This window comes from Cervus canadensis, chromosome 16 (genome assembly GCF_019320065.1).
Source record: "Cervus canadensis isolate Bull #8, Minnesota chromosome 16, ASM1932006v1, whole genome shotgun sequence".
NCBI classification, from domain to species: Eukaryota; Metazoa; Chordata; class Mammalia; order Artiodactyla; family Cervidae; genus Cervus; species Cervus canadensis.
Window position 1 is genome coordinate 59250052 of NC_057401.1, and position 27035 is coordinate 59277086.

The following is a 27035-nucleotide window of genomic DNA, read 5'->3' on the forward strand; positions in this document are numbered from 1 at the left end:
CCTAAGAAATATTTAGTGTGGTTTGACAGCTTATTAAAAAGCAAAGACATTACTTTGCCAACAAAGGTCTGTCTAGTCAAAGGTATGGTTTTTCCAGGACTCATGTATGGATGTGAGAGTTGGACTATAAAGAAAGCTGAGTGCTGAAGAATTGATGCTTTTGAACTGTGGTATTGGAGAAGACTCGTGAGATTCCCTTGGACAGTAAGGAGATCCAACCAGTCAATCCTAAGGGAGATCAGTCCTGAATATTCATTGGAAGAACTGATGCTGAAGCTGAAACTCCAATACTTTGGCCACCTGATGCGAAGAGCTGACTCATTTGAAAAGACCCTGATGCTGGGAAAGTTTGAAGGTGGGAGAAGAAGGGGACAACAGAGGATGAGATGGTTGGATGGTATCACTGACTTTATGCACATGAGTTTGAGTAAATTTCAAGAGTTGGTGATGGACAGGGAGGCCTGGCGTGCTGAAGTCCATGGGGTTGAAAAGAGTTGGACATGACTGAGCAACTAAATTGAACTGAACTGATGTCCAAATAGACATATACAGAAAACAAATGTCCAATAGTAGTGAAGTAGTGTTAGTCACTCAGTTGTGTCAGACTCTTTGCAATCCCAAGGACTGTAGTCTGCCAGTGTCCTCTGTCCATGGGACTCTCCAGGAAGAATGCTAGTGGGTTGCCATTCCCTTCTTCCTGACCCAGGGACTGAACCTGGATCTCCTGCATTGCAGGCAGATTCTTTATTGTCTGAGCTACAGGGAAGTCCCACAGGAAGAAAAAATGTCCAAACAAGCAAATAAAACATCCAGGTAGATCTTATTCAAGGCATAATTTTGGTGTTGGGTCCTTCTTTATTTTCAAAATTTTAAACTTTACTTTTAATCACGAATGCTGAGATGCCTTCTGCTGGACTCGGGCCCCCTTATCATCCCCAGCTGTGTGTTTAGCCGTGCAGCCAGTAGCCTAAATCCACAGCCCCAGAAAGACCCCAGTGTCGGGCTCTCCCTCATTTCCCACCTTCATAAATGGCACCACCATGTACCCAAGCACTCGAGCAAAAATTTTGGATTTCCTTGTTCCTGTCCCTCCTTCATCTCTCACTTTGGATATGTCAAGATGTCCTCCCTCCTAGTAACATATATTCCTGGGATAATCCCTGTTTTCCTTTTTCTATTTCTAAACCCCTAAAGGAGTCACCATCATGTCCCACCAGAGTATGCCAAGAGCCACCCAGCCTCCCTGACCCTACCTTGGACCATCCTTCTGAAGGATCTCATCAAAAGAGAAATTGTATATCTTCATTGTATGCACCTCGTGTTCCTTAGTGGATTTCTATTCTATTCATTAGAATCTGAACTCTTTAGTCAGCCCTGTCTACAACGTGCTGGGCCCTGGGCCACCTTGCGCTTCCCTCTTTATTCACTTAGCGACATCCTCAGCATCACTGACTTATCCTCTCATCTTGCCTTGAGAGGCCTTGACTCTTGCTGTTTCTCCATCCGGCAAACTGTGACACCTTCCTACTCATCATTCAAGTTTCTGATTAAATATATCTTTCTTAGACAAACACTTAATCTCTTATCAATGCCATTCAGAGAAGAAATTGTCGTAATTGGGTTTGAGAGCAGATTTTCAGACTTTTCTTAAATATTTATATACAAATGTATGTGCTAATACAAAGACATAGATTGTTTTATAACTCAATAATTATATTTCACAGAATTTTTGATAATTTTGGCTTTTCATTGAAGAGGTTGTCTTAGAGATTTTTTTTTGTCTTGGCAAATACAGTTGCATCTTTTTTTTTTTAACCTGCTAAATAGTGTGTTTCAGTCTTTTGTGTTCTTCCTTTCATAACTAAATTTTTTAAAGAACTTGCTAATGATTTAGGAATGAGACTTGAATTGGCTGACTCAAAGATCGCTTCTATATTCGTCATCTGTGAAAAATTTATTGAATCATTTTTGTTTTGGAGGCCATTCCATTACATAACTTCTTTCACACTTGCAACTGTGCCTTATGAATGATGTCAAAACATAGACTTGTATATCCTAAGAAATGTGTATTTCTGCTTTTACAGCATATGGCAAGCTTCACTTCCCCTAATAAAGAAAACTGAGCACATCTACACCACCATCCTCAAAGTAGCAGAATAGGAGACCCTTTGACTGACCCTATGCAGTGAAATTGTAAAATTTAACCAATTAACCAATTTTGTGGAGTGCAAGGCCCTGTTCTACAGTATGATGAATCCCAATAGAAAGTTTGTATCCCAAATGTCATTCATAACATGAAATTATCAATGTAAACATTTAGGAAACCGCCCAAGAATAAAAACCCACACAGTGTCTGTTCCTTTATGAATATTTCAGGACAGCTAAACCTGAAGGGGCTGGCCATGAGCTCAAAGGACTTCTCACACTGGAAACACTAAAGTGGGTTACAGCACCTTTCCTCTTCTTTCAGTCTGCCCTTTGACAAACGAGTCAGCTCTTTTAGCATCACTTCTGTATTTTTTTCATATACACCACAGAAAACAACATTTCATTGGGTGATCCATCTAACATTTAGTTTGTATTTACCAAAAGAGTTTTCATCCCTTGTGATTTTGATCGGGCCTAAAATAAAGATTATTGATTATTGAGTACATCAAGACCTTTATTTCCTTCTTTATTATTGCTTTTATTTGATTGCTATAAGGTCCATCTATTGCTTTAAGGCTTTTGGAAATATATACACAAAGATTCATCATTTAAAGTAAATGTGGCAAACTCAATTCTCTCTGAATATAAAGCTCAGAAAGTCTCACTAGGGAATCTCAGTCAAGAAACCGAGAACATATAAATCTCTCTAAGGAGGGATAAAATTTCAAAGAAGACACTTTTTCAAAGCAAATATCGGTAGGATAGGTTTTTTTTTCTAAATATAACACAATCAGAATAGTCAGAGTTGAGAGATAAGTCCTTTAAAACTGCTTCTGCTTGGCCAGAATGATACTCCAAGAGTTGAAGCCTAGAGAACACTCCCAAGAAACTTGCTTTGTGCTGGACTGTGGAAGCTGCTTTATTCTTGGAAAATATGGAAAAGTTTGAAACCACATATACTTCTTAAAAATGTAAGAATGGGACCAGAAACTATGAAGGGCAATGCCTAGTGTCCACAGGTCTGAGAGGGCGAGGCTCAGCTGACTGTCTAGAGCTATGTTGCCTCTCAGCCACTGTGGTTTATCAGATGTCCACCACAGGAATGGGAAGTCTGTTGGGAAGTCTCTCAGGAATTGAGAGACACTTGTGTGGAAGTGGGAAGTATGGGTCAGGAAGTGGGAGATAAAGACCAGGAAGTGGAAGATATTTATGAGGAGTGAGGCATATTGGTCAGGAAGTAGAGGCATTTGTCAGGCAATGGGAGACAAACCTCTCCCTTTGGCTTTTTCAGAGGAAACTGTCATGGGATTCAGACCCATATCTTCTGCATAATGTTTATCTGTCAGAGCACCAAAGTGTTCTCAAGAGCCCATCCTCTGTCACTTATTCCCTTTCTATAATTTGGAGGACAAATCCAGGTAAATATAATGGAATATACAAGGTTCAGTTCAGTTGAGTTCAGTTCAGTCGCTCAGTCATGTCCAACTCTTTGCGACCCCATGAATTGCAGCACGCCAGGCCTCCCTGTCCATCACCAACTCCCGGAGTCCACTCAAACCCATGTCTATCGAGTCGGTGATGCCATCCAACCATCTCATCCTCTGTCATCCCCCTCTCCTCCTGCCCCCAATTCCTCCCAACATCAGGATCTTTTCCAATGAGTCAGCTCTTCCCATCAGGTGGCCAAAGTATTGGAGTTTCGGCTTCAGCATCAGTCCTTCCAATGAACACCCAGGACTGGTCTCCTTTAGGATGGACTGGTTGGATCTCCTTGCAGTCCAAGGGACTCTCAAGAGTCTTCTCCAACACCACAGTTCAAAACCATCAATTCTTCGGCACTCAGCTTTCTTCACAGTCCAACACTCACATCCATACATGACCACTGGAAAAACCATAGCCTTAACCAGATGGACCTTTGTTGGCAAAGTAATGTCTCTGCTTTTTAATATGCTGTCTAGGTTGGTCATAACTTTCCTTCCAAGGAGTAAGCGTCTCTTAATTTCATGGCTGCAATCATCATCTGCAGTGATTTTGGAGCCCCCCAAAATAAAGTCTGTCACTGTTTCCATTGTTTCCCCATATATTCACCATGAAGTGATGGGACCAGATGCCATGATCTTAGTTTTCTGAATGTTGAGCTTTAAGCCAACTTTTTCACTCTCCTCTTTCACTTTCATCAAGAGGCTTTTTAGTTCCTCTTCACTTTCTGCCATAAGGGTGGTATTATCTGCATATCTGAGGTTATTGATATTTCTCCCGGCAATTTTGATTCCAGCTTGTGCTTCTTCCAGCCCAGTGTTTCTCATGATGTACTCTGCATATAAGTTAAATAAGCAGGGTGACAATATACAGCCTTGACGTACTCTTTTTCCTATCTGGAACCAGTTAGTGGCCTTTAAATCATTTGCCTCTGAAAAATGCCAAATAAACCCCAGAGAATCAACAGCTAGAGCATCAGCCTACATCTTCCAGAGGTGCTAAATGCCCTAATCCAAGGGTCCTCAACTGTGGTGCTGTTATAACATCTGGAGCAGGAAAGTTTTCTCTGCTGTAGTGTGTCCTGTGCATTGTGTGATGTTAAATAGCATCTTTAGCTTCTACCCCACAGACACTAGTGGTGCTCACTGATGGTCACTGACTGGGCCAAACAGGAATGTCTCCAAACAGGGCCAGGAGTGTCCGGGCTGCGGGTCAAAATTGATGCAGGTGATTAACTTCAGGCTTAACCAAAGTCTGTCCTGAGGTCAGAGCTAAAACATTTACATTTTACAAAGTACTGGTTGACGAATTTCTCAAGAACTTCAAGAAACTCTTGAAATTATATTATACTTCGAAAAAATTGTACTTTGGTTCTATAGAAATCTCAATCATGGTGTCCATTTTATTCATTTTTCAGAGTTACAATGACTGAATTTCTTGAAGAACAACTACTTAGATTAGGGGACAAGTGGATTATCCTTCCAATTATTTTTAAGTTAGTTGTGACTTATGTCAGGAAAAAAAGCAGCAGTCTGGAAATCCTGGAAGAAGTAAGGTTTTTCAATGAAAGTTTTGGTGGAGATTTGTTAATAATTATTAGCTTCTGGAGCTTGTGAATATCTTGAATCTTAGCGTCCCTTTGTGCCTGCTCATGACTATACATCATTATCTCATAAGTAAAATGGTTTCTGCTCTTTTTCTCCCTGTTGCTTATTATTTTGGTTTCTGTTGTTTTAACATAAACCCGGTGGGTACATTGTTGTTGTTCCATCACTAACTTGTGTCTAATTCTTTGCCACCCCATGGGCTGCAGCATGCCAGATTTCCCTGTCCTTCACTCCTGGAGTATATTACTTGACTATTATTTCAGAATCATTGTATCCACAAACAAAATTTGAGAATAATTTTCTCTTTAACAGATAGGAAATGCAAATCTGAAATCCTACGGAAATCAGCGTCTCAGGAAGACAAAAAGAACCACATGTTATAAAAGGGGAAAAGTGGGGAAAAAACAGTTCTGTTGAGACAGAGAACTTCTAGGTAAAAGTAAAAGGAATGTGGTCAGTGTCAGCCAAAGAAGAACTCAGGGTTCAAAAAGGGAATAATGAGCCTTTGTTCCTTTCCACACAATGAGGTTCATTCTACTCCCAGAGACAAAAGCACTTCGAATTCATTCAGGAAAACATTCACAGAAAGAAAGAAACTCTGAATGTTGTTCTTGGGATGAGAAAGAAAATCCCCTCAGGCTCTTTACACCTTCATTGCTGGATTCAGCGAGGTGGACCGAGGCAACACTAGGTTCCTGCCGCCGGGATCCTAACACCCGACCCGTCGGCATCAAGAGCCAGGTGTCCGGCCAGCAGAGGTTCAAGAGCTCAGTCCCCTCCTCCTGCTCCACCTTCCTTCTCTTTCTCGTCCTCATCCTTCTCTTTTTCTTTCTAGCTCTCATTTGTACATAATAACAAGTGTGTGCTATACTTGATTTTTTTCTCTTTTAAAAGCTGTGCTTCATTTAACTTCAGAAAGTGCATCAAGCCCCTTCTTACAACCTGGTCCTGTGAACCCAGGAGTTGATCGTCACCATCCCTGACTCCCTTTCAATCACCAGTGGGCATGAGGCGGTAGACAATGTGGGGGTGACCATCAAAGATGGTCATGGCTGGTCCCATGCCCTCGCTGAGAATAGAAAGGTACCTTCTTTACGTCTTGGCCACTCAGTTGTTTTCTTATTCTTAAACTGAAATAAAGATGCTGTTTCATAGTCTTCATGCTGCTGCTGCTGCTGCTAAGTCGCTTCAGTCGCATCTGACTCTTTGATCCCATAGACGGCAGCCCGCCAGGCTCCTCTGTCCCTGGGATTCTCCAGGCAAGAATACTGGAGTGGGTTGCCATTTCCTTCTCCAGTTACCTTCCAGGGTTAGTGCTAAATTTAATTTATATGTTTCTAAGCATAAAGCTAAGATCCATGTTCCTATTATCAGAATAACACATTTCACTGTTTTCTTTTCCTGCAAATAGCATGTAAGTCATGAAAGAAAGATATTACGGTCTTTATTTTTTCAAGCCTGGTAAAGCAAAACATTATAGTGGCTGTTGTCATTGAAAGTCATGCTAACAAAGATATTGCTAAAATAGTAATATCATATGAATAAATGTTCTAAGCAAGCAAATATTGCTGATTTAAATTTAATTTTTAAAACCCAATCCAGCTTTAGATGATATTCTAAAGTTCACAGTGTGATGAAGTTACAAAGAATGCCCATTCTGGAACCCAGCTACTCACATTTAAAATCTGTCTCGGATGGTCTCAGCACCTGTTCTGAGGAAGATGACCCATCTCTCCCTGACTCTACTCCTCACCTTCCAGTCAGTAATAAGGGTGCTAATTACTTCCTATGGTTAGTCCAAGAATCAGGTGTGTTGATCTCTCTGGGGCATGCAGATGTTCAACACACATGAGCTTTGATTTCTTGAGTGGTGAGGCAGGGAAATTGGGCTCCCTTTACAGAATCAAAGAATGAATTTTACCAACTCACAAACACTACGGCAGGCAAAGTTTATTTTAAAGGGTATACAAAGCCCTCAGCATAGACACTGAGAGGGTGTGAGGAGTCACTGAAGGTGGGAATAGCAGAAGCTTTTATATCTTTATTGGCATTGATCTGTTCGTTTTTGGTTAGCCTGGGGCCGGATATGTGCAATTTCTGACCAGTTAGTTTCAATGTTGTAACGTCCAGTCTGTCATTTTTAAGGCTTTCTGGAATCCCCTAGTTACTCAGTGTTTCTAGACATTGCGACACCATCCCTCGACCCTTTCTCAAGACCCTAGACCATTATTTAGGGATTAAATATATGCATAGGAGCTAATTGTCTACCGGGAGTTTTTCTCCTTGATAAACAGCAGGTAATGATTGTCTTGTCCTGGGTATGGGTGTTCTATGATCCTCCAGACCAGGGAGGCATTTCTCTGAAGGCCTGGAAACTGAAGCAGTAAATACAGTTTTAACAGAGCAAAACACTTGTGCACGAGAATTAAAATTGAAATTAGAAAAAGAACTGAGGCTCTGACTTCTACACTGACTACCTAACAATTTCTACCTCAGTGGGACTCATCCTACATTCACCCATAAAAGTAAGGAGAGAAAGGCCTTAGCATCAAGGCACACCAGTGTCATTATTAGCATTGACGAATACATGTCTAAGTGCCGACTCTATGCACCCAGCCCTGAGCAAGTCACATGGCTATTTATAAAACTTTAAACCTAGGAGGACATCAAAGGACAGATGGCACCCACATCCTGGGCTTCTTTCCATGATGCCTCCTCACTTGTATCTAAACACCAATCTTGCCCTTCCCAAGGTGCATGCTTCTGAAACCCCTCCATCTAAGAAACACTTAGATTTGCCTGGAAACATCTAGCTTAAAATTTAAATGGCCTTGGATTTAGAATCTGCAATTCAATGAATGCACTAAGAAGCACACATTCAATGTTCGTGACAATCACATGTCACAAGCACGTCCATCTTTCCTGTGCATGTCTGCTCAGTCACTTCCGTCATGGCCAGCTTTTTGCACCCCGTGGACTGAGGCCCGCCTGGCTCCTCTGGCCATGGGGTTCTCCAGGCGAGAATCCTGGAGTGGGTTGCCATGCCCTCCTCCAGGGGATCTTCCTGACCCAGAGACTGAGCACTCTTCTGCAATGTCTTCTGCAATGACAGGCAGGTTCTTTACCTCTATTGCCACCCAGGAAGCCCTCCATCTTTCACACCTCAATGAAAAAAAGAGCTCCTGAGAGTGAGTGGCCACCAGTGAATTAGGTCCATGTCCATGACTAAGGAAATCTTTCCCCTCAAGTTAAGCTTGAGACAAACCCTAAAGCACACAGCAATAACCAAAAGCATTTCAAAGATAAAGTGGCGTTAGCCCAGTTTCACCTCCTCTGATCTGTTTCTCTGTTACATTTCTTTGATAATAGTTTCACAGTCCCATTTTATTTGCTTTGATAAAGCTTAAACTTTTTTTTTTTTTTTAAGTTGATAGTTTAGCAGAACTGGGATTTTCAGAATTCAGTGTCAGGCAAGTAATCCTGGAAGCTGTCTGCCTTCCTGGCTATACGAGGAGATGCACACTTCTGGGTTTCCTGGCCTGGCTGACCCTCTGAGCCCTGGGGCAGAGGATTTTGCCTACAAGAGTGGATAAATATTCTTCCTCTGCCTTCCCTGCCTTCCCAGGGGTTATCAGAGGACTACTCTTCCTTCACAGTATGACATGCCAAAATGCAGATCAACTTTTAACTGAGCCAGTGAATTAATCACCTTGAACTCTGGACCACAGTGGGGTGGTAAAGCCACTCTACTAGGGGAATTATGGCAATGTGATGTGTGGACGGTCTCTTTGGCTCCTAGGAGTCAGGTTTTGAGAACCTTTTGATCTTTCTGTCGTTAACACCCAGGACTCCCACTGCAACATGAGAGACGGGATTGTAAAAGCGAACAAAAGGTTACGTGTGCCCAGAATATTTCACTTCAGAACAAAAGCGACAGAACTCTCCCTGTCTCCTACTCCATCTTCCTCCTTCCCATACTTTCTTTCTGTTTTCATTGTGAGATAAATAACTTGACTCCTCATCTATTCTTCCTGCTACAGATGTTAGGACAGTTAGTTTACTAATGCTTAAAGGTTCCCTATGTTGTCAAGTTTTTAAGCTCTTTCAATAAATTATCTTTGTTGCCTTCTACTTGTGGCAAACACCAGTAAACTCTCGAGTCTGTCAAAATTAATGTAACTTCACAGAACACGTTTCCAGTTAGTGTTGACCACGAGTGCAGATAGTGAAAGACAAGGAAGCCCGGCATGATGCCGTCCACGGGGTCACAGAGAGTCGGCCCCGACCGAGCAACACCAACAGTGAGTACGGGGGTCACTGTCTCCCATGAGCGATCAGACGGATTGAAATATGGTGGGCAGAATGTTCATTCTGTCAAACTTTGTCTTCCAAAAAGATGTGAGCCAGTTTCTGTCCTTTACTGACTTCCAGACAAGTCAGCCTCGTAAGGAAGGTCATCATTCAGGGGCTCAGAGTCAGCGGGTTTGCAGGGCTCACACAAGACCCAGGGGCGGCGTCAGAAATCGTTATAAAGGAGGATGGGCACCAACTCCCGGCTTCCACCCTTAGTGAAATTCTATGAGACGATTGTTCGGGAAGCTGATGCAATAGGAAGTGTGGGGGTTGGAAACCGTCATGTTTATTTGGATTAGATACCACACATTTTTAATTTGCCCCGAGAAAAATTACATTGGAAAGAGAAGAATATTTGGAACAATTCCTTTAACAGATCTAAAGGATAACATTCATTTTTTTTTTTAAGCTGAAGAGTACAGAAAGAACATTCTTCTACCTTATTTATTTTTAATTGAAGATGCTGTATAAGCGTTTGCCAAATGATTCAAGTGAGAGCCATAATTAGGCAATGCGAGTGGGGAGAAAGGCAGTAAGTGCCAGCAATGAAGCATCTATTTATGGATATTACCACACATAATGAAAGCAAAACAGTTGTAGCTGGGTATTAAATTTAGAGCACCATTCCTAATAATATTCTCCATGTGTGAAACAGTTGGCAGGAAGTATCAACATAAGGATAAGTTCATGATGCTTAGATGGCTAAGAAACTAGTGCGAATAATTAAGGATTAAGTAAACAAAGAACTAAATATGAATAACAACAACAACAAAGGCCGCAAGACTTTGTAGTAGAAAATGATTCTGTCCTAAATTATCTTTTTTTTTTAATTGCTTTCAAAAATGTTAACCACATAATTGTCAGACCAAGCCAGATTTTTTTCTTTAATATGAAAATAGATGAGTTATATTACTCAAGTAGATACAGAATCTTAGTATTAACATGTTGGGAATAATTACTTTCAAATTTAAACATAGTGGATATGCCACAGTCTTTTCAAGCATCAGTGGGATGTGTGTGTGTGCTAAGTCACTTCAGCTGTGTCAGACTCCTGGTAACCCTATGAACTATAGCCCGCTGGTCTCCTCTGTCCAGGGGATTGTCCAGGCAAGAATACTGGAGTGGATTGCCATGCCCTTCTCCAGGGGATCTTCTCAGCTCAGGGATCACACCCAGGTCTCCTATGTCCCCTGCACTGGCAGGAGAGTTCTTCACCACTAGCGCCCTCTGGGAGGCCCAATATTTCTGTCTTTTCTAATTCCTACTAGAATATATGTTCAGGGAAGGATCCACATGGATACATTGCTGGATGTTTATTACTGAATTAATGTCACTTCAGTCTGTTGGCCAATTCATTCATTCAGAAGAAAATTAGCTCAAGACCAGAATTTTGCTGTCCTCAGGAAAAAAATGGCATTTTATGAGATTTACCACAGGAAAGTCTACTTTTTCTCAGTGGTATAGATAAACCTCTCATAAGATAGGAGCACAGGAATCCTTTAGAAATTCTGAAATTTCAAATATGTTACAGGAAGTTTTACACTGGTTCCACCAGCTCCCTCATAATCACGGTCTGGCAGAATGAAGATAGTGAATTGCTAAGTCCTGGGTTTCTATCACCTACAAGGTCATGTTCAACATGGATTTGGAAGCAAAATGGTGGAGAAAAGTCATCATGTGATTTGAACCATAAGTGTCTGCAGAATCAGAGTAGTTCTCTGCCTGCACTTAGGATGAAAAATAAATTGTAAGGCTGAACATTGTAAGGCTGCTAGGGTGCTGGTTGATATGTTCTTGCATTTTCCCAACTTTCTTGAAGCTATGCTCTTATCAACAAAAAATTTGCCCCCAACTGATACTTATTCTTTTCTAAAATAAATAAGAAGTAATCCAGATTTTTTTTTGCCTGCTATTAAAAACAATACAATTTTGAAAATATATTTTCTATCACATAGCTTTACCTCTCTCCCCAAAAAAGTCAAATCAAAGTCTCCATTTTCAGATTTCATTTCACTTCTTCCAAATGCATGACCGATTGTTTGAAAGGGTTGGTGAGACTCTGCAGGAAGTGCAAGCTAGCTTCAGCTGGTGTCACGGTGACAGTCTGCTCTGTAAGGGCCTCTGCGTCCTTCTCTGGGAAGACAGAGCAGGTGCTTTGAAGCACAACTCGGACCATGTCATGCCGTCGGGTGAAACGGTTCAGAATGACGCTGCGTCATCCAAACTCTTCCCTGGAATAGTAAGCCCACATGATCTGGTCGCCCCAAAGCACATGGTGTCCTGTAAGCCCTGACATGCCCTGAGTCCTGGCTCCCCAGCCACGTCCCATCCTTCCTTCTGTCCTGGAACTTGGGGGTCCTTTCTCAGCCTTGTGGATGGCCCCTTCTCCCCTCACCCCCACCCCCACCCATCCCCAGATCTCAGCTTGCAAAGTTCCTTTCCAACGTGCCTTTCTATCCCTCACCGTCACTCTCCGAGGGCCGCCTTTCCCAACCCTCTACTTGGCTATATTTGCTACTTTCCTTTAAGACAGATGCTCCTTTATTGCTTCCTTGTCCTTTTCTTCCCCCAGAATGTAAGGTTAGCCTCAGGCCTCTTGAGCCTCATCCCCTGCACTAGCAGTGAACTTGGCATAGTTCCCGGAGCTCAGGTGGGGCTTGGAAAACCCTGGTGAGTGGAAGACTGGGTAGATGAATAATCCAGTGAAAGAAGGGGTGAGATAAGATAGAAGCATGTTAGCAGAGAAAAGAACCGAGGGGGCATCCAATCGGTGGGAGGAGGGTGGCTGCCAGTGGGAACCCAATTTGGATCTGGTGAACAGGGTGAGAAACTCTGGTCCAGATTCAGACCCAAGCTTGGCAGAGACAGACCCATGATGGTTGCAGAAAGGGGACAGCAGGAGACAGGGTGCAAGTGGGCAGCTGTGGGTTCTGACCTTGGTGACCTGGAATGGGAAAGAACATTCCTTGACTCTACTGGCCAAAGACTGAAGACATGTCCAGGCAGAAGGCTTCTTCCCAGGCAAGGACGGCTTCTGTTTTAACCCAGCCTCTCCACACAATTGCTTAACCTTGTTTAATACATGATATGACATGTGCTGATCCAGAAGGTGGAATTCTTCCAAGAAGGCTTTTTTTACTTAAGGAATAACTAGCACACTCAGTGAGTCTCGCCCAAAAGAGCTTTGCAAAAATATTTCTGTCATGTTTAAATGTTATAATCAAATGAATGACAACCTTTTATCTGTGTCAACACACACCCCACTGCAACATCCACTGTTCAGTCGGCTGTTTGCTATTTGCTTGGTTTTGTTTTTCTTGTCATTTTCTCTGACAAGAGTCAGCATGAGGGAAAGGAAGTGACTAACTCACCTCTCCTGAGAAAGCATCAAAGGAACTAAGATTCCAACACTCCTCAGTGCTGGCTGTTCATCCTTTAAAAGATCTTTGGCAGCTAAGGTTTACACAAAGACTGATCCTTAAATAAGGAGATTACAATAGTCTTATTATTTTACAAGTTAAAAAAAGAAATGAATGTACTGAACGACGTGGCTGTTGAAATCCTTCTTGCAAAACATACACTCATAATTTTACTTCTGTGATTCTTTTCAGTAAGAGTTGACAGTCACTAGCATTTGAAACTAATATGTTACATTAGAACACCCTGGATGGTATTATTCTAGTATTTAAGAGTACATTTTTTGTAGTACTGCTATTAGGAAGATTACTCAGAGTTCAGTAATGCTTTGCAGAATAATATGTTATGAACACAGACACAAATAAAACATGTTAGCAAAGAAACTAAAGAGTATTTTTTTAATTGTTATTATTTGCAGAGATTGCGTGAAGCAAGAGGTCTAGTAGCATTGTTTGGAGACCTCCCTGAGGACACTGTATATTGTCACCCTGCTTATTTAACTTATATGCAGAGTACATCATGAGAAACGCTGGGGCTGGAAGAAGCACAAGCTGGAATCAAGATTGCCAGGAGAAATATCAATAACCTCAGATGTGCAGATGACACCACCCTTATGGCAGAAAGTGAAGAAGAACTAAAAAGCCTCTTGATGAGAGTGAAAAAGTTGGCTTAAAGTTCAACATTCAGAAAACTAAGATCATGGCATCTGGTCCCATCACTTCATGGGAAATAGATGGGGAGACAGTGGAAACAGTGTCAGACTTTATTTTTCTGGGCCCAAAAATCACTGCAGATAGTGATTGCAGCCATGAAATTAAAAGACGCTCACTCCTTGGAAGGAAAGTTATGACCAACCTAGACAGCATACTAAAAATCAGAGACATTACTTTGCCAACAAAGGTCCATCTGGTCAAGGCTATGGTTTTTCCAGTGGTCATGTATGGATGTGAGAGTTGGACTGTGAAGAAAGCTGAGCACCAAAGAATTGATGCTTTTGAACTGTGGTGTTGGAGAAGACTCTTGAGAGTCCCTTGGACTGCAAGGAGATCCAACCAGTCCATCCTAAAGGAGACCAGTCCTGGGTGTTCATTGGAAGGACTGATGCTGAAGGTGAAACTCCAATACTTTGGCCACCTGATGTGGAGAGCTGACTCATTGGAAAAGACCCTGATGCTGGGAGGGATTGGGGGCAGAAAGAGAAGAAGATGACAGAGGATGAGATGGCTGGATGGCATCGCTGACTCGATGGACATGAGTCTGAGTAAACTCTGGGAGTTGGTGATGGACAGGGAGGCCTGGCGTGCTGCGGTTCATGGGGTTGCAAAGAGTCGGACACGACTGAGTGACTGAACTGAACTGAACTGAGGCCACAGGACAAAGAAAGAGTATGTCTGTCCTTCAATATTTGGCAGACGGAAGCATCTATTTTTCCTAGTGGGAGTTCTTGTCTTTAATTTTAATTTGTATTTTTATTCTCCCATGAAGAATGGACTGATGGTCAGTGTAGAACATGTGAAAATTTGAGCATATCCAACATCAATAATCAGTTTTGAAACTTGAAATCATATTGCAGTAGCTAAATCTGGAATAACATTGCAAAACACTGTAAGTTTGGGAGAGGAGGATGATTAACGCTTCCTCACAGTGTGGTGTTATGGGTATCCTATTGACCCCACTTGTGTTATTGCCTTTATGAGTTGAATACAGTCAGAGAGGAAACCTACGTGTAGCTTCCAGAATGTGAGGCTCTTATCCAGGTCCAGTTTACCTCTCAAAATAACACAAGAAAATAATGTTTATTGTGAAGAGGGTGACTGCAGAATATTCTAACATCTTCTTCTACATACTCCTGAAATAATCTGGACAGAAACAAGCACTTGCAGAAGTCATCATGAGTTCAGCAAAAAAAAGCTACATTTAAAACCCATATTTGTTCTGCTTCAGATTAACTCTAGAGGAATAGCCTAGATCTGACACATTCACATGGGCTCTTTCCTGAGCTTAAGAACCTGGTCCACCAAGAGGTGAATGGTGCACACCGGAAATGATGCCGCTAGTGAATCTGTGGGCTTTCCCTGGTGGCTCAGATGGTAAAGAATCTGCCTGCAGTGTGGGAGACCTGGGTTTGATCCCTGGGTAGGAAAGATCCTCTGGAGGAGGGCATGGCAACCTACTCCAATATTTTTACCTGGAGAATCCCCATGGACAGAAGAGCCTGGCAGGCTACAGTCCATGGAGTCACAAACGGTTGGATACAACTGAGCGTCTAAGCATAGTAAATCTGTGGTCATTTAGTTTCCAGGGAAAAGTTGAGAAATGGTGTATTTTAGAGCAAATGCTGAGTGCCCATACTATAAAAAGTTAAAGTCATGAACAGACAGAGTGCCCTGATTTACTTTTAAGTGACAGGAAAGAGGAAAAAAAGCAGTAGGAGAAGAAATGATGATTGATTTCCAAACATATTTTGGAGCTCAACAGGTCTCCATGGGGACTCATTAACGTCTATAAATGATGGGTATGTCCTTCAGTCTTTAATCTAGATCTTCTCTTAGAGTAAAATTAGCAAAGTGGAGATTATGGAATCTTGCAAACAAAGGGAGCCTGAGACAGGGTTGCTGGACAAGACTTCTGATGCAGCCAAGAGGATAAAGGTCCCTCTTCATTTTGCTTTATATTCATCACCTTCTTTGTCTCCTGGTCTCTGTCTTTTTCATCTTCCTGTGTTTGCCACTGACCGCAGCCAAAGACAGGTGGATGGTATAGTCCCCACAGAGCAGCTCTTACGGCACAGAACCTGGTGGAGAACTTGGAGAATGGAGATTAAGGTCAGGGGGGCAAACGAAGCAACACCAACTCAGCCACTTCGGCTGCTATCTCATTGGGTGCCTCCATCTGCAAGGGAGTCAAGGATGAAGTTTATGTTGCCTGGACATGTTACGGCTGCTCATTAAATAGGATTCTGTTAAATAACAGAAGAAGGGGGAAATGGACAATCAGCCAGCATGTCTGATGCGAGATGATTTTATCCAAAAGGCTGTAGATCCCAGAGAAGACAGGAACAAAGATAAACGTGAATGGGAAGAATTCAGCCCCATATTGCTCAAGGTATTGAAAATTAATAGAAATGAAAATTACACATAGATAAATTGATTAAGTAATGTGCAAACTATATTTTGTTCAGCCAAATTAACATGTTTTCAGCATAACCTACATTCTTGATATATAAGAAATATGAATAAGGAACATTAGCAATTCTGTGAACAAAATTAAGCATCAATTAATGTGAAAAGCAATTGCCCAAATACCAAAACTAGCTTTATATATGTGGATGTCATTGGTACATTTTCATTTTAAGTTTCCATAACTATAAGCTGTCTTAGCCTGAGACCTTTAGGAAAAAAGGTGGACACGAAGGCTTGATGAAGGATGGAAGTTCCGGGGGGTGTGATTGAGGTCAGAGGGAAGTGAAGCAGGGAGGGTGGAATGTGGACACAAGAAGGTGCTGAGCGTGGGTTGCTGCCTTGGGAGATGAGAGAGTGCTTGCCAGCCAGTCCCCCAGAGAGAGGAATGGGGAGTCATTGGTCTAGCTGACTGCCTCTTCCTTGGGTCTCCTGTGTTCAACGTTTGCCCCATCGGGGGTTAACTCTCAAGCAAGTCTGGGTTGCCTCATCTGGCCTTAAGGCAGTCACCTAGAATGTGAGATGGAGGCTCAGTGCTCTGCCAGGATAACAAGCTCCATGATGATGCCCGTGGCTGAGCAAACTTGGAAGGCACAGAGGACTTTTGAGGCCAAGAAAATCAAAGAAGGCTTTTCAAATGTGCCCAATGTGTAAAGCTTTAGGACACAATTATTCAAATAAAATTCCAAATTATAAAAACCTTACTGTTAAACTCTAAAGTCTGAGCTAATTTTGCCAAGAGCAATTTGTCTTGTTCTCACTTTTTTTTATATAATGTTCTTTTTATTCTATTATTTGTTAGTAAGTACATAAGTAACACGTGTTCATAACAGATAATAAATTTATCTTGGTAAGTAATAAAGTTGATTTTGCAAACTTCTGATTTTAAAAGTCATTAGACACTTTTGTTCATGAATATTTTTCAAGGATAGTGTAGACAGATTTAATCATGTTCTTAATTGGCCACTTCTCATCATGACATTTATGCTATAAAATGTGATATTGTGTAAATGAGAGCAAGTCAAAAACTCCAAAGAGTTTTGTCCATGACCTTCTTGATCACTGCAATTTGTATTTTTATTCCCATCATGAATGCTAATGAAAAGCAAGAATATGTTTTATAAGGTCTTTTCCCAAGTGTTTTGGTCTAAGACAAAGCACATATTTTTATGTAAGACTTCACTAAATTTTCATGATTAAAAAAACTCTGAAATATTACTCAGTCTGGATAAAACATTCCCCCCTAGAAGAATGTTTGCTGTTAGTGGCTGCCTTGGAGACGGGTGATTCAGAAACACCAAGTTGAACCCAGCGCCATTCAAAGCCATTCCTCGCACAGTCACCTGAAGGAATCATAATAATGCAGGAAATCAAGTAAAATGAAGGATTTTTAAATCCTCTGCAGTGGAAAAAAAAATGGGTTCTAATAGGCATGATGACCTTGGTGTAGGGCATTTCCTAGGGGATTGATGACCGCCTCGGACGATCAACTCCCCCAGATGACCATCAATCCCCAGGCAATGCCCCATCTGTATGGCTCTTGCCTAATTCAATTATTTGCAGTTGTGGGCTTTCCTTTGTGAATATTTTATTGTGCAGTCAGGCTCTCTGACTTTCTTCTCTCCCTGCTCAATTTTATTTCTCTGATATAGACCAGCCCAGCTCTATATTCCCCTCACATACTCAGAAGCCATATCTAATTCATGGAGAGAAAAATATATGTGCATTCATAGATGCAGATCGAGTTAAGTGGACATTTCGGGGGAAATATTTATAAACAAATTCAAATGGACATAGATTATCAATGTGTGTATACACTAGTTTCATAAATCACAGTAAGCCATTTTATTACAGTGTGTGGTTTTATATCCAAATGAGGATTAGCTTGTGGTTTTTAGTTTTAGGCAGAATTTGAAAATCACAATTTAGATAAGGTTGGATGCTACTAGTTGAATAAACCATTACAGTCTTTTAACATAAGACTGGAATTTAGAGTATAAAACAAAACATTGCGACTGTGAATAGCTGTGTGTGTGTGTGTGTGTGTGTGTGCGTGTGTGCACGTACACCATAGTGTCAGGGTCAATACTTATGTCTCTGTGTGAGGTTAAGAACAATGTGCATAGAGACTTGTAAGCAGATGAGCCCCAAAGCTAACTCACAGGCTTTGTCCTCAGGCAGGTCAGATTCAAACCTCCATTCCAGTTTGAGACTGGAGAGCATCCAATAAAGGGCCTCACTCCGTGCTGGGCACTTGGGGGGAACTCCCTGCCTGCAGCCCCTCGGTTTCTGAGAGGGCTGGATGTGAAGTTGTCACGTGATTCTCTGCTGCTTAGTGTGCAGATGCTTGAAGGTTCTTCTGTCCATGGCGTCCCCAGGCGAGAAGAGAGGGTCTCCAGGCACTGGACAGGTTGCCGTTCCCTCCTCCAGGGGATCCTCCCGACCCAGGGCCCAAACCGGTTCTCCCCCATTGCAGGCAGATTTTTTACTGTCTGAGTCACTAGGGAAGCCGGTAAATTAAATTAAGATCTATTTAAAAAAAAGAAAGAAGTATGATTTTGCTTCTTAGGCCATGAGAACCTGAAGCAGAGATTTTTTGGATCTTCAAATTTTACCAGTGAGAGACAACTTAGGTCTTCCTGTGGAGATGACATGACGACGAATGAACTCAGTTAATGATGCTAGATTTAAGGTAACAATGATTGCACAGATGCATTTGACATGTGTAATTAATATAAAAATGGGCTTCCCTCATAACTCAGCTGGTAAAGAATCCACCTACAATGTGGGAGGCCCAGGTTTGATTCCTGGGTCAGCAAGATCTGCTGGAGAAGGGATAGGCTACCCACTCCAGCATTCTTGGGCTTCCCTTGTGGCTCAGCCGGTAAAGAATCCAACTGCAATGCTGGAGACCTGGGACAGTCTCTGGGTTGGGAAAATCCCATGGAGAAGGGAAAGGCTACCCACGCTGATATTATGGCCTGGAGAATTCATGGACTGTATAGTCCATGGGGTCGCAGAGAGTCAGACGTGACTGAGCGACTTCCCAAAAAAATAAAGCTTAAAAATAGTAGCTTCCACAATATTTCATTTTACTTGATTATTGTAAGATACAAGTGCATGTTGGTTACATTATTTCCTGTATCTGAAATATCTAAATTTTTAAAAGCAATGGAGAGAGTTTTCTTGCATTTACTATTGTACTAATTTTTTCCAGTTTTTGTGTTGAATATGTGTTGAGGAGACCCCATTCTTTCCTGAGGAAGAACGAAGTGGATCTGGTTTATGACATAAATGGAATGGGATCTAGAGACGGCCAGGCAATGTCTGTCCCTCGCATTGCTCTTGTGTATTCAGTCATATTGGGTTCTTTGCGACTCCATGGGCTATATCCTGCCAGGCTCCTCTGTCCATGGGATTTTCCAGGCAAGAATACTGTACTGGGTTGCCATTTCCTCCTCCAGGGGATCTTCCCAACCCAGGGATCAAATCCATGTCCCCTGTACCTCCCGCATTGGCAGGCGGGTTCTTTACCACTAGCACCACCTGGGAAGCCCATGTCCCTTACATTATCCAACAGGAAATCCTAGTGTGTGATTAATATGAAAAATTAGTTGTTTAACATAAAAAATCTGTGAAGAAACAGATGTATCAGTTGCTCTGGAATTTATGTTAATGCACATATGCACGCATGCTAAGCCGCTTCAGTCATGTCTGACATGGACAAGCCTGCCAGGCTCCTCTGTCCATGGGATTCTCCAGGCAATTGGAGTGGGTTGCCATGGGGGTCCTCCAGGGAGTCTTCCCAACCCAGGGATCAAACCCAAGTCTCTTGTGTCTGCCTGCATTGGCAGGCAGATTCTTTACCACTAGATGTTAATGTATATACCTCACTATTTAGACAATTTTCACAGAAAAAGAAAGGAAATCCTAAACTGTGGTCCTAATAGTGCTGTGACACAGGCAAGAATTTGGGAGAAATCACATTGTTTATTTGCAAGTTAGATACTCATGAGAGGCTCAGGTTTCCAAGTCCAGGAACATGGCCTTGCTTATGAAAGTTAGATTCTGTAAAATTTATATACAAATAGAGTATAGGCAACACTTATAAAATATGCACAATTAATACATTTCAAAATGTCATGTTTAAATGTATGATTAATTTTAAAGTACTTCAACTTGATTATTATTTTAATGAGGCTCAAGGTTTATAAACCAATAAAGTATTTAATTATTACAACAGAGTCTTGAACACAAACAAGAGGAATAGTGTTAAAATCACCTGCATGCATGTATATCCATGCTAATTCATGTTGAGAGTTGTATGTTCCCATAACATGTCTGCACACTCTCCAGCAGAGAATCATGTAACACATCTAACCCTCTGAGAAATAATGCAGATGCAGGTAGGGAGTTCTCCTCAGGTACCCAATATGGAGTGAGGTCATTCACTCAAAGCTTTAAGGTGTTGCCCACACTTAAAGATTTTTTTTCCCCCTAATTTGGGATGCCTTTTAAAAAGCAAATTATCCTTAAAGTTTAGGCATTAAATTAATTTTCCAGTAGGTGGAATTAAATTTGAAAGAATAAGATCTATGCTCCATTTTGATGCATGGACCAACTCTTTTCTCTCTTTTTCTCTCTCTTTTGTCTAAACTAGGTTTGAGAAAGCAAATTGAGTGCAAACTTTGAATTAGTACATGCAAAGGCTATGTGTGTATGTGATCTGATAAAGGAGATACGAAAATACTACCTTCTGGGTCTTTAAATGCATGAACATTTGAACACTTGTTTAGACCAATGGTATCTATCATGTATTGGGTCCCCAGTTCAGTTCAGTCACTCAGTCATGTCCGACTCTCTGCAACCCCATGGACTGCAGCATGGCAGGCCTCCCTGTCCATCACCAACTCCCAGAGTCCACCAAAACCCATGTCCATCGAGTCAATGATACCATACAACCATCTCATTCTCTGTCATCCCCTTATCCTCCTGCCTTCAATCTTTCCCAGCATCAGGGTCTTTTCCAATGAGTCAGTTCTTCACATCAGGAGGCCAAAGTATTGGCATTTCAGCTTCAGCATCAATCCTTCCAAAGAATATTCAGGACTGATGTCCTTTGGGATGGACTGGTTGGATCTCCTTGCAGTCCAAGAGACTCTCAAGAGTCTTTTCCGACACCACAGTTCAAAAGCATCAATTCTTTGGTGCTCAGCTTACTTCACAGTCCAACTCTCACATCCATACATGACCACTGGAAAAACCATAGCCTTGACTATGTGGACCTTTGTTGGTGAAGTAATGTCTCTGCTTTTTAATATGCTGTCTAGTTTGGTCATAGCTTTTCTTCCCAGGAGCAAGGGTCTTTTAATTTCATGGTTGCAATCACCATCTGCAGTGATTTTGGAGCCCAGGAAAATAAAGTCTGACACTGTTTCCACTGTTTCCCCAACTATTTCCCATGAAGTGATGGGACCGGATGCCATGATCTTAGTTTTTTGAATGTTGAGTTTTAAGCCAACTTTTCACTCTCCTCCTTCACTTTCATCAAGAGGCTCTTCAGTTCTTCTTTGCCATAATAGTGGTGCCATATGCATATCTGAGGTTATTGATATTTCTCCCAGACATCTTGATCCCAGCTTTCGCTTCATCCATCCCTGCACATTGCAGATGCACTCTGCATATAAGTTAACAAGCAGGGTGACAATATACAGCCTTGATGTACTCCTTTCTCAATTTGGAACCAGTCCATTGTTCCATGTCTAGTTTTGACTGTTGCTTCTTGACCTGCATACAGATTTCTCAGGAATCAGGTAAGATGGTTTGATATTCCCATCTCTTAAAGAATTGTCCACACAGTTTGTTGTGATCCACACAGTCAAAGGCTTTCGCATAGTCAATGAAGCAGAAGTAGATGTTTTTCTGGAACTCTCTTGCTTTTTCTGTGATCCAACAGATGTTGGCAAGTTGAGGTTCTTCTGCCTTTTCTAAATCCAGCTTGAATATCTGGAGGTTCTCAGTTCACTTACTGCTAAAGCCTGGCTTGGAGAATTTTGAGCATTACTTTGCTAGCCTGTGAGATGAGTGCAGTTGTGCGGTAGTTTGAGCATTCTTTGGAATTGCCTTTCTTTGGGATTGGAATGAAAACTGACCTTTTTCCAGTACTGCCACCACTGCTGAATCTTCCAAATTTGCTGAGTCCTGTCTCTTGCCAGCTACTGTAGATGACTTATTTGTTTGTGCCATATACCATTTTACTACTGTAATTTTAGCATTAAAGGAAGAGTCCTTGATAAGGGAGTCAGTACCCCAGAGTCTTGTCTCTGAAACAGAATGAATGAAACACAGACGCATGACCACATTTTGCTCTAGAGTACAGCCAACATCTCCAATTTACAAACTAAGACCACAATGTGGTCCCACAGAATAAAGTTTCTGTTGCTCTCTCACTGAGAATTTAAAGAAACAGCAGAATTTATATATACAGTATGAAATCTATCACACTGTAAAACACAACTCATGTTTATAGTATTGAATAGAAATGAATAATAATGCTAAAGAGAGATATATGAGTTAAAATAAATTATGTCTGGGTAGCAATTTGCAGTTGAAGATCACAAACAAGATATGAAGAACTTTCTGCTGTTTGGGAAGGATTTGAAATAACAGAAAATATTAAAGCTGTTTAGAATGTATTTATTTATAACTAACACAGTAGAATTTCTAATCTAAATTGTCTCTTATGTGGACACCATGAGTGCACAAAATACTGTGTCAGGGTTTCCGCTATGAACGTCATTTCTCAGGGATATACAACTTTCACCATAAAACGTACCTCAGGCATTAACTATCTTTTCTCAACACAGAGACTGACATTTGTATGTGTAACTTTTCATTCATATGCTGGAAAACAGCGAGCAGTAGAGTTGTTTCTAGGCCACATATAATTATAGAAAACATACTAGGATTGTAGTTTAAGGTGTGTTTGTACCTGGATTACATTTACTACAAATCAGAAGCCTTCATAAAATGGCAGTTAATTAGCCTGTAATAAGGGCTAATCATATTTTATTTGAAAGCACTCATACAAGCCCTCCAGTTTGGTCTTGGTGCTCCCTTCTTTAGAGAGATGAGAGCCCTTCCCCCAGGCTTCATCTCCCCTCCGCCCTCCTCCTCACTTTGCACGTGATCTGGTTCATTACACACAGAACTGCTTTGTGCCATCACAGGTTTATGAAAGGAGAAGGGAGGCACCCAGAACTTCCTATGAGAAATGAACATTGACTTTCTCTGAAGAAAATATAAATAGATTTCCTTAATTGGACTCCGGGCATCGGAGCAATTAATAATAGATTGTGTCATAGTGAGGGCTTTGTTTGTATTTAAAGCCATAAATTACAAGTATTAAATGTATATTTATTCCAAGTTAAACTCATTTCTAATTGACATGTTACTTAGCCCAAGGCTTTTAAGATCTTTTAGTATAATTAAATTAATAGAAAGCTATAGATCACAGTATGATAAACAAACAGCCTAGACTTTAATATGACAGATATACAGAACAGCCCATGTAACTGGATCATTATTATCGGTTTAGATTCAGCAAAAATACCACCGGAATGGAAAGAGAAGAAGTTGTGCCTGAAGTGGTTGACATAAGGCATCCTTTCTGGCCCCTGTCTGACTAGCTAGCATCAGAAATACCAATCTGGGTAGAAATTTCATTATGAAAATTTCTTGGTTGGATCAATGCTCTATACCAGAAGCTCTTAAAACCCACAGCAGACATTGAAAGGATATTATTATGGTCAATCCAGGCTTTGGGCACTCAACAAAATAATATGTAGTGCAGAATTAGCCACCTCTAGTTCCTATTATTTTTTAAGTTTTATTTATACAGTTTTTAGTGCTAAATGTCTATATAAATTCCACTGACCCAAGATATAATGGTGGCTTCGGTTTCATAATTTCATTTATTCGAAGGACCCAACGTGTTTTAAAAACTCTTGTTTGCCTTGTTTGCTTGACAGTATCCTGAAGAGACAAAGATAACCTCCTCTAACAGGAAGAAAAATTGAGATCTGAGATAGAGATCATGTCTATGGGCTGAATTGTTTTACTTCTAATCAAAATGGTTTATCATTGCCCATGATGTGGACACCTGTGTGTTTTCTTGGCCCCAAAGGAAACTTGTCCTCATGCCCATGAGACTGGTCCTGTTCTCCTGAGATTTGTCATTTTATGTGTCTCTTGTTTGTGCCAGATTAATTGGTCATCAAGGACCAAAGCCCTTTTATTAATCTTTGTATCCCCAATGGGGACATAGTATGTGTGTGATAAACACCTGTCTAATGAGGGAACACACTTTTCTCATAAGCATGATAAGGGTGAATCTCATTCTTGAAATGATTCCTCTTCATAGAGCGGATGAAGCCTGGGATGAGCAGGCGCCTCTTCAAGATAAAGCATGATGTATGCATGGACTCTGATCCATATGCCAGACTTCATTCCTGACGTTTCTAAATTCTTCAAATCCATTCAGTCACCTCTCAAGTGGTATCAAATCTATAGCAGACCTTAAAAACAAAACCAGCAGGGGGACTTGCCAAGACTGAACTTGAGTAGTTAGTGGGTTCCTATTGATATTTTCGGGTTTATGAATATTAGGAGTTTTCATCTCCCAAGTGGTGTATAGCATGGTTGGATGGCATCACCGACTCAATGGACATGAGATTGAGCTAACTATGGGAGATAGTGAAGGACAGGGAAGCCTGGTGTTCTGCAGTCCATGGGGTCACAAAGAATCAGACAAGACTTAACGACCAAACAAGTGTTGTATAGACTGTGTTTTACGGTGTCAACAACATAAAAGTTCTGCTGTTTTTATTTTGGAGAGACTGGGTGTTTCAATGAAGCCTCCAGCATGATTTATAATCACAGTTGGGTTTTATTATTCGGTGTCCAGGCAAGGGTTCTTAGGCAAAGAGCTGATCCATATCACCTTACCCTGTGATATAAGTCTAGGACTTTCTAAAGCATTTCAACTTTCTAAAGGTTATTTCCTTGAACACACTTTGACATCAGGGGATAATTTTGATTGACCCCAAGCTTGCAAAGGTGGTACAGAAAGTTCCCTTATACTACATGCCCAGAGTCCCTCCATGGTGATATTTTACTTTATCACAGTGTGGTTGTCACAACTGAAGGACCATTGTCCCTATATTGCTCTGAATTAAACTCCAGAATTTAATCAAATAGCACTAGTTTTTCCACTGATGTCTTTGTGTCATACTAAGATCCCTTCCAGGAGACCATGCTGTGAGTCAGCTGTTGAAGGCTGCCCTTGACTCTTCAGATGCTCAGAGAGTCTATCCAGTATCCGTGAGACCAATCCTGGGTGCCTCTGTTCTTAATCCATGCCTTCTGATTATGTCACCATGTGGAAAGCAGGCAAGAAGATCCATATGGATGTTCATAGAGCACCTTCAATAATCTGTATTTCCAGTGAGACCTGATAAAGCTATTTTGGCAGGCAAATTAATAGAGAGGCTGCTTCAAACAGACCTTTTAATTTGTACCAGCACAGAGAAAACCCACACAGAAGCAGTTTAAACATTCTAACCAAGTTCATGATAGCATGTCATAAAGCTATTTCCTTGATGCTGATACCATGACCTTGTGTTGCTTTCTTTTCTGCTCTGTCTCAACAGAAAAGACTGTGAATTCGGTATGCAGGCGTGCTTTGTCACCAGGAGGAGGCCACTAAACAAATATGTACTGGTTTAAGACAGCCTGGGATTTCATATTAGTGAACAAAGGGCATGTAAGGACCATATATTTGATTAAAAGTTTTGTACAAGAGGCATATTTCTATTGGCAAACGCTATACTATTTTTGTAACATAAATAATTCTGAAAACTCAGATGTGTGTTTGCTCAAAGGTGTATGTCAGGTCTGTGCCATTCCTTTTATTGTATCTTCAGACTATATCCTGCAGGAGACATCCAGAAAGGCTTCCCAGGCGGCTCATTGGTAAATAACTCACCTGCCAGGCACAAGACACAAGAGGCCTGGCTTTGATCCCTGGGTCGGGAAGATCCTTGGGAGGATGAAATCTGAACCCACTCCATTATTCTTGCCTGGAAAACTCCATGAACAGAGAAGCCTGGCAGGCTATAGTCCGTGGGGTCGCAAAGAGCTGGACATCACTGAGCATGCATGCAGTTCCTAGAGGATCATGCTAGCTGTGTTGATGGCTTAGGTGATGCATGTCTGATTTCTCTGTGGGGAGGAAACTGTGGGTTAGAAGCAATAGGCATGCACTTTTCTGTTGAAATGGGTCATTAAAACTTAACTAAGAATATAGGACTCAACGTTAGTTTCTAAAGCCTTGCTCAAAAGTCAGGACCACATTCAATTTACCTCTGAGAGTTTTGAAAGAAATATAGAAAAATTGATGTGAAAGGCTGTCAAACCCATCAGTTTTGTCAATGTATATGTTTGAATCTGTTATTTCCTTGGTGTATTTAATTTTGTGCCTAAGGGCTTTGAAACCATCTATTCTAGAGAGTAAGGCCTTTATCTAGAACTTAAATAGGTCATTTAACTTTATTATTCTGCACAATGATTCTAAATCCAATAATCTCTGTGAAGCCCTTAAAATACATTTCTAAGTCCAATAACTTAATTATGAATTAAAAAGCACAAAAGAAAAGATTAACCTGTGCAATTACACTGCTTACTCGATGCTATAATTTCTTTAGGTATACCTCAATTAAAATTTCAAAACTGCTGAATATTGTATTCTACTTTCAAACTTTATCAATTTAAATGTGCCTCACTATTGATGAGG